Source organism: Malania oleifera, chromosome 12 (assembly GCF_029873635.1).
Source record: "Malania oleifera isolate guangnan ecotype guangnan chromosome 12, ASM2987363v1, whole genome shotgun sequence".
In the NCBI taxonomy this organism is placed as follows: domain Eukaryota; kingdom Viridiplantae; phylum Streptophyta; class Magnoliopsida; order Santalales; family Ximeniaceae; genus Malania; species Malania oleifera.
The window spans coordinates 87,058,742-87,073,869 of record NC_080428.1 but is presented as its reverse complement, the minus strand read 5'-3'; the positions used below and the strand labels follow the sequence as shown (position 1 = coordinate 87,073,869).

General features: G+C 34.5%; 1 pseudogene; it reads right to left on the bottom strand.

Moving 5' to 3' along the window:
- The window catches only part of LOC131145023 (uncharacterized), a 30,348-nt pseudogene extending 15,939 nt beyond the window's left edge, over positions 1 to 14,409 (bottom strand).
- Between the last annotated feature and the right edge of the window lie 719 nt (positions 14,410 to 15,128).

Genomic DNA, 15,128 nt, shown 5'->3' with positions numbered 1-15,128 from the left:
TTTTATTATTTTTTATGCTCAGCATGTTCCAGTTGCACAACTTAGATGATTATTTTTTAACACTAAGGCATAAGTTTGGGCCTATGGGCTTTTCGAGAATCTATTACAACAGTTTATAACACAAGTCTCACAACAATTAAAGAACTCTCAAACTTAAAAAGCCAAAAAAAAAAATTATAGTTTAAAAAAAATTGGCAAATTATCTATATAAAATTTATACAACAAATATAATCTTATTTTAAAAAAATTCCTTAATCACGCTAGTCGCCACCAGTACTTACATAGGCCTAAAAAACCCAACTCCTTAAGTAATGTGATCTTGTATCAGTAAATACAAATATGAAAAACTACAAGTAAAGATTAAAGAATGATAAATAGAAATGCATACTGTCTCCTGAGAACACATAGAGTTTAGAACATGTAGCTTCTCAGGTTCTACTCAAGGAATTTGAGATGGGAATAGGTTAATTGTGTAGTTCAAACTCAATGTTGTGATACAGGACTCCTTACATGTATCATTTATAAATAGGCCATTCACTAGTTTTAACAAACGCGAAGGCAATTGTAATAATTGAACAAAAGGCATATAATGAGAAAACCTTACAAAGATGATCTGGACTTTTTATTTGATGAACTTGATGTGTATCGCCATAAAAGTCCTCCCATGAGATTGTTCAGTGCATGCGAAGCCATTGGCACGATGACGCTTGACGATATAATTGTCACATAACTATATGCAAACCCAACAATGTTGCCCTGAAAAACAGTTCATGAAAATCATCATTCTGCGCATCAAAATTCTTCATGAACAGTTTATAGCGAAGTTCCTTGAATCCTTAAGCTGAGGCATTTGAAAAAAAACCCTAGAAACTTCAAAAAAAATTTACACATTCCTAGTACATGTCTCAGATACATCATCACCATGCATCCCGGCTGGGGCAAAAAGGACAGATACAAAGTGAATTAAACTATGTTCAGTTATTGAAAAGATTTCTCCCTTAAAATCAAGTATGAGTACCAGATAGCGAAGGAAACTTTCGACCCACCGCCCAAGTGCAGAGAGCCAAAATGGAAGCAACCCCCCAAGACGCTCATCCAATTGGTCCCAAAAAGTGGTAGCAATGCACCACGGAAAAGGAGTTCCTAATATGCATGTAGTATGTAATATCCATCGGTTTATAAATTAAAATAAAAACAAAGAGGTGAAGGAAATGATATTTCTCAGCTTACCTCACTAAACCCTGGCAGAACTGCTACAAGTATATAATCCAATGGCTCAAGTGAAGAAAGAACCTTTGTGGAATTCATTATATCAGAAAAGGATTGGTACGAATTGGCAGCAAAACGCTAACTCTTAATCTTCTTACAGTTTCATTAATTAGAATACTAGGTAAAATAATCATTTGATTAGGTGAGCGACTGTGTGTATGCGCAAGTCTACCTGTCAATTTTGCTGCTTCGTAAACTCAGCAAAATCAGGCCATGTCTTCATCAGTAGGTATCGACAGGATGACACCATGAAAACTAACCCTGCAATCAACTGAAGGTGCCACATCTCAACCTCAACTGCACAGAAGCACACACAACTCAGTCAAATTCTTTATGATAATGAAATGACAGTTCCAGCCAACAGAATTAGGAAAAATGGATTTTTTGATGAGGGTGGGGGGAGGGGGAGTTTACAAAGTGAGGAGGAATGTTCAATTGCCACATGGAAGGATCTGTTTAGAGACTTTTACAGTTGCGCTTCAAAATAAGATTAGATACGAGCTTTTCTTTTTTTTTTTTTTTAATTTTAATTTTTTTTTTTGAAGAGAAAGGTAAGAAGAATATTAAGAGATCATGAAGAAAATAGAGGAAAATAATAAAGTACACCAAAAGGCTAATACAAAAAGCCTAAGCCAAAAAAAAAAAACATAAAATCAAAAAGAAATTATAAATTTGTCAAAAGATTTAAAGCCCCCATCTAGCATACACACAAAAAGTGCATGCAGAATGTATTACATAAAATAAATGTTTGTGCACAAAAAACTAGAACATCTACTTTTGACATCAAATAAGATTTTATAAACACTACTATCAACAACGAAAGGCACATTTCAAGGAGTAATAGATTTCATTGTTTCCTATATATGATAAATGGGAGGGTGTCCAGGCTGATTTGCTTGAACCCATACCAGACGCCTGCTTACCTCCTCATTCCAGCAAGAAGATCTCCCATGAAGCCTATGATTTTGGTGTAATCCCCAAGAAGGGGGGTGAATTGGATATTTTAAAAATCTAGGTCAAGTTTTATCTTATTTTTAAAACCACAACTTGAAGTTAGAGGGTTTCTCAATCAACCTCAAATACCACAAATATTTAAGCAACCAAATCAACCTCAAATGCAAAAAATATTAAAGCATACAATCAATCTCAAATACAAAAAAATATTTACACAAGAAAATAAGGAAATAAAAATGAGAGAAGGGATAGAGAAAGCAAACACCAAAATTTTTACGAGGTTTTGGCTATTTCCGCCTACGTCCTCGCCTCAAGGCAACTGCATTGAGGATTTTCACTAACCCACTCCTTCAACCAAGGCGGAGCCTACAACACTCCTTCACTCGGGCGAGATACCCGTTACACAACAACACCACTCCTTATAGGCAGAGCGACCTCTCTAAGCGATATGCTCTCTCGCTTAGCACGATTCAAAACGTGAACTGCCTGAAATACAAATGAGGATAAATGTTTTGTGTACAAAGACAATGCTTCTTCAAAAGCTAGTTTGGACAATGAAAAAACCTAATGCACTATCAGCAAGATAAGATTGAGCTCAGCAGAGTTTAAGTGTTTCTTCTCAAAAGATATTTGAAATAAATGACAGCAGATGAGAGTAGTTGATTTTTTATTGTAAAAATAAATGTGCAATAAAAGCTTCAAAGATTCCAAGAGCAATAAATGTGTTCTCCAAAAATGATTTTCAAATGTAAGAGTAGGAGAAGCTGGGATTTCTCTCTCAAAATGATTTTGCAAATGAAAAGTTTAGATGAGAGGAAATGCTCTTAAATTTTGAGAAGAAGAGTGAACAAAAATGCCCCAAATATGCAAAGTATAAAATATATATGCAAAACTTATTTTAAGTGTTTTGGGCTTGGTATTTATAGCCAAAAGGGAGAAGTAACCGTTATATGACTGTTTGGCATTATAATAATATTATAATTTGAATTTTATCGCCCGTTTTTCTACTCAAAATAGGGTTTGCTGCGAGTTCCGGTCGACTGGCCCATCACCCAGTCGACCAATGCGAAGGCGATTTCCCTTTTCGCAATTTTTGGTCTGCCTGTCGAACCGGACTTATGATCTGGCAACTGACTCCTTAAGAAAATTGATTTCTAGCCCTGTTTTGACTTCAACAACACTTCAAACCTTTTGTTGTTGATTATCATTTTAATAAAAAGGTTTTCCATGAAATTTTGAGATCCTAGGGTCAATCTAAGGTCATTATTGAGCTTCACAATCAGATCAAGTACAGCATGTATGTACAATTAATTCAAACGAATTACAACTAAAAATTACGAGTCTTCACTATTTGCTCTTCATTTTACCATGGAATGGGTCATATGATGTGTGCTTTGTATGCCTCATGGCCTTCCATATTTCATTGACTATTTGTGCCTTCTGAATATGTTCATAGGACTAAGCACACAGATGAGATACTTATGATTTGCCATTATCAAAACGGGATAGTACTCAAAATGTCAACAAACCCCCAAAGAAATGTAACACATTCCTGTTAATATCCTAACAACACTGCAACCAAAGAAGGGATGCTCCTATTCTCAATCAAGTTGTGACAGCTAAGGCAGGAGAACTGGCTTTATCCATGAGAAGAGCTTATCCGTATTCTAGTCTATACCAACAGCCTAGCATATAAATAATCCTATGTACTGCTGCATGAACAAGAGAACTGTGAACCTCCTAACTTCAGTCTTTTTCCCTCTCCTGTGAATATCATTCAGAGAGGAAAGAAAGATGTCATTGGATTAAATCCAGCTACCTTATCACTGCATCAGAGTGTTAGACGAAAACAAAAAAACTACCTTAACAACAGCAAGATTTGCAGGAAAGCCTCCTTGGCCAGGTCCATGATTCTGGCAACATTCAATACCTTTGCACAATCAGCAAGACCAATTTCAAAAAGATGAATCCACAGTGATCCGTTTTTCTGTCTGCCCCCCTTCCCCCCTCTTTACTTTCTGCTTTCACTTTCGATCTCCCGTGTGCTCGTCCCAGTTATATTATAAAAACTATAGATCTTTCAACACCTACCATATACACCCTCGACATAGCGTCATATCTGCCCCCTAAACATTGGTCCCCAAAAACTCTTAAAATCTAGGATTGGTACTCAATATCTCCTGCTGATTAACACATAGCAATTTAATTTTAATATTTAGCATCATAGTAAAAAAAATTATCTTTAACTTATGGTTAAATTCATACATGAGCCATGTAAATTGGCCGAAAAAAAAAGCTATGCCCGTCATTTCATAATAATTATAAATTGTTAAGGAACATACCTATTTTACATAGAAGGATATTATTTTATTTTATACTCCATTAAATTTTGTTATCTAATGATCCCATATATTTATGTTTATTTTTATCTACAAATGATCTTTTTATGTTCAAGTCTTCCACTACTTTATGTAAATAAATTTTTAAATGTAATTTATCTACTTTTTTCTTGCCATATGGTCTTTGAAATACTTTGTCTTACTTTTACACCTGACTAATACTTATTTTATTTTACCAAAATAATTTGTACAATTTTATATCATACCTTATTCAAATCTAATATAAATTCAAATTTGAGATCTCCCTAGTTGAAATTCACAAAAGTTCAAGGCAAAGTTGTAATCCATGTTCCTACACAAAGGATTGGCATATTTTATTTTTTACTTTTTATTTTTTATTTTGCATAAGCCGATCAGCCTATCACTTAGCTCTATGCAAGGAATTAGGGATGGGCATGGAAAGTTTCATTATATATATATATATTAGTTTGTGTTCACATTTTTTAACTTTCAAATCCAACACAATAAATTGTATTGACAGTTTTATGTAGCATAAACTGCTGCATCTATAGTGGAATGGATTAATCAATAGTTAAAAAGTTTGTGCCACGAAAAACTACAAATAAGATTCACTCATAAAGCATATATAGGGTCCTCCTTTTATCCTCAAGAAAATTAAAATCATGTTTCAGTAGTAAATCAAGCACATGAAAACAATAATGTGCAAAGCATAGAGAGAGTATGGACCTGGCTCAATCATTCATGATCAAATGGGCAGCAATAATGGTATTTGTTATTTTAAAAAATTGAAAAGCAGAATTATGCTATTTCACCACAACAAAATCATGACAAGATTTCACGAGTAGAACTATCAAAAGAATTGTAAATTGAATCAAACCAATAATCTAAATGTATCCTTTTTATTCAGTTAAGTTTAGGTTTGATTTCAAAACTTTTTTAGTTTTTGGTTTGGTTCTGATTTTCAATGCCCCAAAAAAACCCCATGTTTGTAACGTTTATTTATATGCACCATATATAATTATATAATTAAAAAACCATGTTATAACGCTAAGACTCTGTTTGGAAGCATAGATTTTGGACACTTTAAATTTGGATTGGTAAAGATTTGAACAAATTTCAACACTTTTTTTGTATTATATTTTATCCAAATCCAATACAAATATAAATTCAAGATTATTTGCCATGTGTATGCTTTCACTGAAAGAGAAAGTAAATAATTACCAAATTATTTTATTATTTTTTATGCTCAAGCATGTTCCAGTTGCACAACTTAGATGATTATTTTTAACACTAAGGCATAAGTTTGGGCCTATGGGCTTTTCGAGAATCTATTACAACAGTTTAACACAAGTCTCACAACAATTAAAGAACTCTCAAACTTAAAAAGCCAAAAAAAAAAAATTATAGTTTTAAAAAAAATTGGCAAATTATCTATATAAAATTTATACAACAAATATAATCTTATTTTAAAAAATTCCTTAATCACGCTAGTCGCCACCAGTACTTACATAGGCTAAAAAACCCAACTCCTTAAGTAATGTGATCTTGTATCAGTAAATACAAATATGAAAACTACAAGTAAAGATTAAAGAATGATAAATAGAAATGCATACTGTCTCCTGAGAACACATAGAGTTAGAACATGTAGCTTCTCAGGTTCTACTCAAGGAATTTGAGATGGGAATAGGTTAATTGTGTAGTTCAAACTCAATGTTGTGATACAGGACTCCTTACATGTATCATTTATAAATAGGCCATTCACTAGTTTTAACAAACGCGAAGCAATTGTAATAATTGAACAAAAGGCATATAATGAGAAAACCTTACAAAGATGATCTGGACTTTTTATTTTGATGAACTTGATGTGTATCGCCATAAAAGTCCTCCCATGAGATTGTTCAGTGCATGCGAAGCCATTGGCACGATGACGCTTGACGATATAATTGTCACATAACTATATGCAAACCCAACAAATGTTGCCCTGAAAACAGTTCATGAAAATCATCATTCTGCGCATCAAAAAGTTTCTTCATGAACAGTTTATAGCGAAGTTCCTTGAATCCTTAAGCTTGAGCATTTGAAAAAACCCTAGAACTTCAAAAAAAATTTACACATTCCTAGTACATGTCTCAGATACATCATCACCATGCATCCCGGCTGGGGCAAAAAGGACAGATACAAGTGAATTAAACATGTTCAGTTATTGAAAAGATTTCTCCCTTAAAATCAAGTATGAGTACCAGATAGCGAAGGAAAACTTTCGACCACCGCCCAAGTGCAGAGAGCCAAAAATGGAAGCAACCCCCAAGACGCTCATCCAATTGGTCCCAAAAAGTGGTAGCAATGCACCACGGAAAAGGAGTTCCTAATATGCATGTAGTATGTAATATCCATCGGTTTATAAAATTAAAATAAAACAAAAGATGTGAAGGAAATGATATTTCTCAGCTTACCTCACTAAACCCTGGCAGAACTGCTACAAGTATATAATCCAATGGCTCAAGTGAAGAAAGAACCTTTGTGGAATTCATTATATCAGAAAAGGATTGGTACGAATTGGCAGCAAAACGCTAACTCTTAATCTTCTTACAGTTTCATTAATTAGAATAACTAGGTAAATAATCATTTGATTAGGTGAGCGACTGTGTGTATGCGCAAGTCTACCTGTCAATTTGCTGCTTCGCTAAACTCAGCAAAATCAGGCCATGTCTTCATCAGTAGGTATCGACAGGATGACACCATGAAAACTAACCCTGCAATCAACTGAAGGTGCCACATCTCAAACTCAACTGCACAGAAGCACACACAAATCAGTCAAATTCTTTATGATAATGAAATGACAGTTCCAGCCAACAGAATTAGGAAAAATGGATTTTTTGATGAGGGTGGGGAGGGGGAGTTTACAAAGTGAGGAGGAATGTTCAATTCCACATGGAAGGATCTTGTTTAGAGACTTTTAAGTTGCGCTTCAAAATAAGATAGATACGAGCTTTTTTTTTTTTTTTTTTTAATTTTAATTTTTTTTTTTTGAAGAGAAAGGTAAGAAGAATATTAAGAGCATGAAGAAAATAGAGGAAAATAATAAAGTACACCAAAAGGCTAATACAAAAGCCTAAGCCAAAAAAAAACATAAAATCAAAAAGAAATTATAAATTTGTCAAAAGATTTAAAGCCCCCATCTAGCAACACACAAAAAGTGCATGCAGAATGTATTACATAAAATAAATGTTTGTGCACAAAAAACTAGAACATCTACTTTTGACATCAAATAAGATTTTATAAACACTACTATCAACAACGAAAGGCACATTTCAAAGAGTATAGATTTCATTGTTTCCTATATATGATAAATGGAGGGTGTCCAGGCTGATTTGCTTGAACCCATACCAGACGCCTGCTTACCTCCTCATTCCAGCAAGAAGATCTCCCATGAAGCCTATGATTTTTGGTGTAATCCCAAGAAGGGGGGTGAATTGGATATTTTAAAAATCTAGGTCAAGTTTTATCTTATTTTTAAAACCACAACTTGAAGTTAGAGGGTTTCTCAATCAACCTCAAATACCACAAATATTTAAGCAACCAATCAACCTCAAATGCAAAAAATATTTAAGCATACAATCAATCTCAAATACAAAAAAATATTTACACAAGAAAATAAGGAAATAAAAATGAGAGAAGGGATAGAGAAAGCAAACACCAAAATTTTTACGAGGTTTGGCTATTTCCGCCTACGTCCTCGCCTCAAGGCAACTGCTTGAGGATTTTCACTAACCACTCCTTCAACCAAGGCGGAGCCTACAACACTCCTTCACTCGGGCGGAGATACCCGTTACACCACTCCTTATAGGCAGAGCGACCTCTCTAAGCGATATGCTCTCGCTTAGCACGATTCAAAACGTGAACTGCTGAAATACAAATGAGATAAATAGTTTGTGTACAAAGACATGCTTCTTCAAAAGCTAGTTTGTACAATGAAAACCTAATGCACTATCACAAGATAAGATTTGAAGCTCAGCAGAGTTTAAGTGTTTCTCTCAAAAGATATTTTGAAATAAATGACAGCAGATGAGAGTAGTTGATTTTTTATTGTAAAAATAAATGTGCAATAAAAGCTTCAAAGATTCAAGAGCAATAAATGTGTTCTCCAAAAATGATTTTCAAATGTAAGAGTAGGAGAAGCTGGGATTTCTCTCTCAAAATGATTTTGCAAATGAAAAGTTTAGATGAGAGGAAATGCTCTTAAATTTTGAGAAGAAGAGTGAACAAAAATGCCCAAATATGCAAAGTATAAAATATATATGCAAAACTTATTTTAAGTGTTTTGGGCTTGGTATTTATAGCCAAAAGGGAGAAGTAACCGTTATATGACTGTTTGGCATTATAATAATATTATAATTTGAATTTTATCGCCGTTTTTCTACTCAAAATAGGGTTTGCCTGAGAGTTCCGGTCGACTGGCCCATCACCCAGTCGACCAATGCGAAGGCGATTTCCCTTTTCGCAATTTTTGGTCTGCCTGTCGACCGGACTTATGATCTGGCAACTGACTCCTTAAGAAAATTGATTTCTAGCCCTGTTTTGACTTCAACAACACTTCAAACCTTTTGTTGTTGATTATCATTTTTAATAAAAAGGTTTTCCATGAAATTTTGAGATCCTAGGGTCAATCTAAGGTCATTATTGAGCTTCACATCAGATCAAGTACAGCATGTATGTACAATTAATTCAAAACGCATTACAACTAAAAAATTACGAGTCTTCACTATTTGCTCTTCATTTTACCATGGAATGGGTCATATGATGTGTGCTTTGTATGCCTCATGGCTTCCATATTTCATTGACTATTTGTGCCTTCTGAATATGTTCATAGACTAAGCACACAGATGAGATACTTATGATTTGCCATTATCAAAACGGGATAGGACTCAAAATGTCAACAAACCCCCAAAGAAATGTAACACATTCCTGTTAATATCCTTAACAACACTGCAACCAAAGAAGGGATGCTCCTATTCTCAATCAAGTTGTGACAGCTAAGGCAAGGAGAACTGGCTTTATCCAATGAGAAGAGCTTATCCGTTATTCTTAGTCTATAGCAAACAGCCTAGCATATTAAAGAATGCCTATGTATATGCTGCATGAACAAGAGAACTGTGAACCTCCTAACTTCCAGTCTTTTTTCCCTCTCCTGTGATCTCATTCAGAGAGGAAAGAAAAGATGTCATTGGAAATTAAAAGTCCAGCTAACCTTATCACCTGCAGCAGAGTTAGGAAGAAAAAAAAAAAGCTTACCTTAACAACAGCAAGATTGCAGGAAAGCCTCCTTGGCCAGGTCCATGAATTGCTGGCAACAATATCAATACATTTGCACAATCAGCAAGACCAATTTCAAAAAGATGAGATCCACAGTGATCATACAAAGATTACGAGGATGCCAATTATCATAAAACAAAAGGGAATCTTTGCCATTGCCAAAATGATTTTTAAAGCAGGTACAAGCAACTTGTCTAGATTTCAAAATCCGTTTCCAAGTCCAGTACATTTGATTGGAGGTTTAATGGCCATGTGCTCCTGCCCCTCAGGTTATAGGTGTGGACTCAGTTAACCCAAAGAAAGAACTGAGAAACATGGATATTCCACAGCATGCTCAAGGCCGAAACGTGGTTCTAATCTGAAATTAGCTTTAAACCCAAATCACACACTGCAAAAAGGCTTAAAAAACATCCTTCCCAAATGACTTTGCATCCTCTTGTATTCCAGTCATTACCCTTCCAAAGAAAATCTTCAAAGAAATGCTTGAGACCTTTAATCAATGCCTGTGGAAGAAATGAGTTAAATATCTTAACACAATATCCTTGTATACTAGGCTGCAACCAGCAAGCATATAAAAGGCAAGTGAGAGACCAGCCATGGATATTTGAGTAAATTCTTTCAACAAGGAGACCACAGTCAAATTTACAAGCACTCTTGGATCTGGACTCTTCTTCTTTAACGGGCTGGAAGGAAGGCCTGTCTTCGAACTCACCATGATTAGGACCAAAGAATGATATAAGGTTGCAAAGCATAGCATCAAGCTTGCTCATCCTAGAATCCAGCTTTTCCAAGGCCAATTCAAGCATCAAAATTTTTAGTCATTATTTTATTATTCGTTATTTATTCCTTTGCTCTTTGGCCTGTCCAGGCAAGTCTGGTTCAGGCTGATCCGATTTGAATGAACCAAACTGTCTGTTTGACTAAGATAGTTAGGTCTAACTCGGTTGATATGGACATTTTAAAAGCCTCTTCGTGAAAGAGAGGGTTTCTATAGGCTTCTTCAAATGGAAAGAGGAGGGACAGAGGCACAGCTATGTTTTGTTTACAGATCTAAGATGCTGGCAGCCAGAAGGAATGTTTGTCAGCAATGATGTGGCTTCTTTGATAAAATCTTCAAAAACCTGATTGAAATATGGTTTGATGAGCTGGGAGTGTAGCTGATTCATTGAGCAACAATGACATGACTATAATCAGAGCAGAGATTCTGACAAGTCCTGCAATAACAACATTGGCCCATGAAATCATTGTTGAAATTCCAACGGAAGATGATTCTGTAGGTGTTGTTGAAGAATCTAGTTTATGGCATAAGGACCTTAAAGCTGATCTGAGATGGTTACAGCCTCAGACTTCTTTTTTGGGTTAACACTTGGTTGGGGTTGGGACGATTAGGGTTGATTGATGATGAAATATGAGCTTCAAGGCCTGTGATGGAAATGTTTGGAATTTTTTTAGGAATTTGGGGCAATCTCATCGTATATTATTTTTAGCATTTTTCCTATTGTTGCAGCATTTTATAGTAGGATTTTATGCTAATAATGTAGTCAATTACTGAGGGTCTTTATCTAGGCTTTCTATGACTTCAAGATTTTAAAATATGTGTTGTTTTAATTTTAGGCATTTGATACAATGAAACTATGTTTCATCAATTAGGATGTGATATTAATTCCTAGAGATTGTTTACTTATTTAGTATTGGAAGAAAGCCTATATAAAAGGCTTCATGTATAACCATGAGGGAGAGATTGGGATGCTGAGCATTCAGCCCAATTGAGTTCTGTCTTCATTTTTATGTTTATTATCCTTTTTTTTGTCTCTCTATTTTCCAGTATCCCTCTTTTGTGCCAATCAGTCTTGCAACAAATCTCCATAAAACTAATAACACAGGTGTCCTCTTATATGCCTACAATGCTAGGAAGATACAGAAACTAATTTAAGAAATGTAAATAAACTAAAACACTAGTTTCCTAAATAATAATACCCTAGAATCTTGCTTCCCAACTAATAATACCTTAGCATCTCAAATATATGATCTTAATAAAAATATCATAAATAAATAAATAAATAAAAATAGATTTTATTTGCATATTGCATTACAACATTTTGGAGTACTCCAACTTAATGTTTTTAGTTGAAGGAAGAAGTTATTTTGGTGGGGCTTTGAAACTGTACAAAAAAGTCATTGATACAATTAGATATAGGGACATAGGGATTCAATGAAAAATACAGACAGATAAAGTGATATTACCCTAGGAAAAATTTATCTCCCTTCAAATACCCCAAATCAGACATTTTGTATAGATTGTGTAGTACTTATCTAAGATCATTTGTCACACTTAAGGCATACACTACAGTACAGCATAATTAGCCATGCTAAATTTGATGAAAAAGATCTCCTGAACTAAGTCAGTTAAGTAGAGCTCTGTAAGGTTACATATTTCATTAGTGGCTTGCTGCTTGCATTAAGGTGAACATTGAGACAAGTAATAACCTGCTTAAATAATTGTAAGCATCCTATTAGCAATATTTTAATGGAACATCCAATAAATATGGATGCCGGTTTTAAACAATTCCTCATGCTAATAACAACAGTTAATTGATCTGATCAAAATTTTCCTTGTTTACATTCTTGAATCGTTTATCAAGTTTTGACAACAGTAGCATTGGCTATTTGTATAGAGTCGGAGGAACAGCCACTTTTCTCATATAAAGAGATTTTGAGAAATAAAATGGAAATTTGTACATGATATTTCTGTAGAACAGTCTAGGATTGGCCATCCTTCTTTTGATGCAAAATGACATACCTGCGAGTTACAATTAGGACATAAATATTTAAAATGCACATGATTAACAAGAAGCAGATTACATCAGGTAAGTTTATTAAATTATTGAGAAAATTACATTATTCAAGAGTAACAGCTTGCAGGTAGAATTAAGAAGACTGGCACTGGTAATAAATGTTGAAGCTTTATATGTTATAGAGCGGAATACATTAAGATCATGAACAAATGGTTTGAAAAATTAAAATGACTGACAAAATTTAAATGCAACAAGGAAGCACTACATTTATAAAGAAAAAACCCTGGTAATTCAGCTCCAATATTTGTTTTTAGAAGAAGCAGCTCTAATACTATAAATTACAATATCATAAAATTAATTTCAAAGTATGAATTTGGTCATGCAGCGTGTTTGGCATCATCATCAAACTGTAGTTTTAACTGGATTTTGAATTTGAGCAGCAAGATGGACTGTTTGACCCATATTCATAGTGTATGTGTTGAATCAAACTAAGGTAGTAAGGAGAAAATTTTCTTTCCCCAAAGGTGGACATAGTGAATATAGTTTCTTAAAGCCTCACAGCTACTATTTTTCAGGTACAAATCCATGCATCACATTGCCCAACTAGAACAAATAAGAAATATCAAACTACGGTATTAGTAACCTTTTAAATGAGTTCACCCTACAAAAATACAGTAGAACGATAGAAACACTCAGGTCACAGGCACAAAAGTAAGACCAACCTGTCGAATTGTTACTCCCAAAGCAGCAATAAACCCAGATGTATTGGTGCATGCTTTGAGCACAGTACTCCTCGAAGAAGATACAGTATTAGAACTCTCTGCAGCCGAACTTTCAGAAAATGACACTCTGTCATTATCTCTAACATTATCATCTTCAGAGGAGAACCCCTCTGCCTGTCCATTGTATTTGTCCGATGGTCTCCTTGTGATTGGGAATGTCTCATTTTTATGTTGCCCGTCTCTTCTCAATTTCTTCACTGAATTCCGACTTGCAAAAGCCCTTGTATTGGTTCCGAATTTCTTCATAGCAGAGAAAATAAGATTAAATCTAGAAGAAACTAAAAATCCTAATTTTTCACATTTATCTAATGAAATTCAGAATCTTACATTGCATAATATGGTGGCTAAAATGTTCGGCACATCACAGAAGCTAATGAATTTCCTGCCTAGACAAATATTTTCATACGATCAAAAGCAAGGAAAAAACCTAAAACAAGCAAGGAGTAAATTTGGCTGAAAATTGAATGCACAGCTAAGAGAGAACCAAGATTCTATGCTTGATAAATTGAGAAAGTGAAACAAGCAATCCATTTGATACCCAAAAAAAAAAAGGGGGGGGGGGGGGTGGGGGAGGGGGGGAAGAAATTCGAGGAGACAGGAGACCTACTGAAGATTGACGGTTCTGTGTTCGTGCTCCACCAGCAGTTCATAGTGAGCAAACTCATGATTGATAGAGTAGAACAGCTCCAAATCCCAAATAGATTTGCCTTGATATCTGTAAAAACAAATTTTCAAATGTCGATTCAAGAATAACAAAGAAGAGAGAGAGAGAGAGAGAGAGAGCGCTGTAGAACACAAGCCAAAAAAATTGAAAAACCCAGAAGAATAAGAAATTTAGAACATAAACATTGAGAAGCTGAACCTTCTTCTTCCGATTGTTCTTTGGAACTGTTCAGCTCTCTAGCTTTCTGCACGAAGTGATGGAGAACAGCAAGATATCGGCTCCTCCGCCGAAGGGGGGAAATTATTGAATTGATTATTGAAAATTGGCTATTTATCTTTATTTTTCAATCAAATAATGTAAATTAGAATAAAATTATATGTAGATATAACGATTTATAAAAATAAAAAAGAAAGTCCCTAAAATATTTTTTTTTTATTTTACATTTTAAGAATATATACATGCTGTAAATATACATTCATTCTATATTATATGTTCAATATTTATAAAATGTATATTTTATTATTTATTTTATGATGACAATGAATTATTATATCATAATCATTTTATTTATAAAGACATATATGTCATTTAATTATGTTAAGCAAATGGAAACGAAGAATCAAATATCAAATTTAGTGGCTTGATGAGGATGAGTTGCGGATGGCGGAGGAGCCAACGAGTTTTTTTCCGTTTTAACTTTTTTTAAAAAAAAATATATTAAATAATACCTCATTCTGGGAAGTATTTCCCAGAATGACTTTGACGTAATCTCGCTAGTCCAAGTAGCCCTTCATGCAAAAGTAAATCTCGCTACTTCAAGTAGCGATATTTAACAAAATCTCCCTACTTGGAGTAGCGAGATTTACTTTTGCATGAAGGGCTCGTGGTAACGCGTGGCAAATCTCGCTACTCCAAGTAGCGAGATTTAATTGAGAGAATTAATGCTCTGCCAGCCGCCTTTCGACGTGTGGTAAATCTCTGCCAACCACAA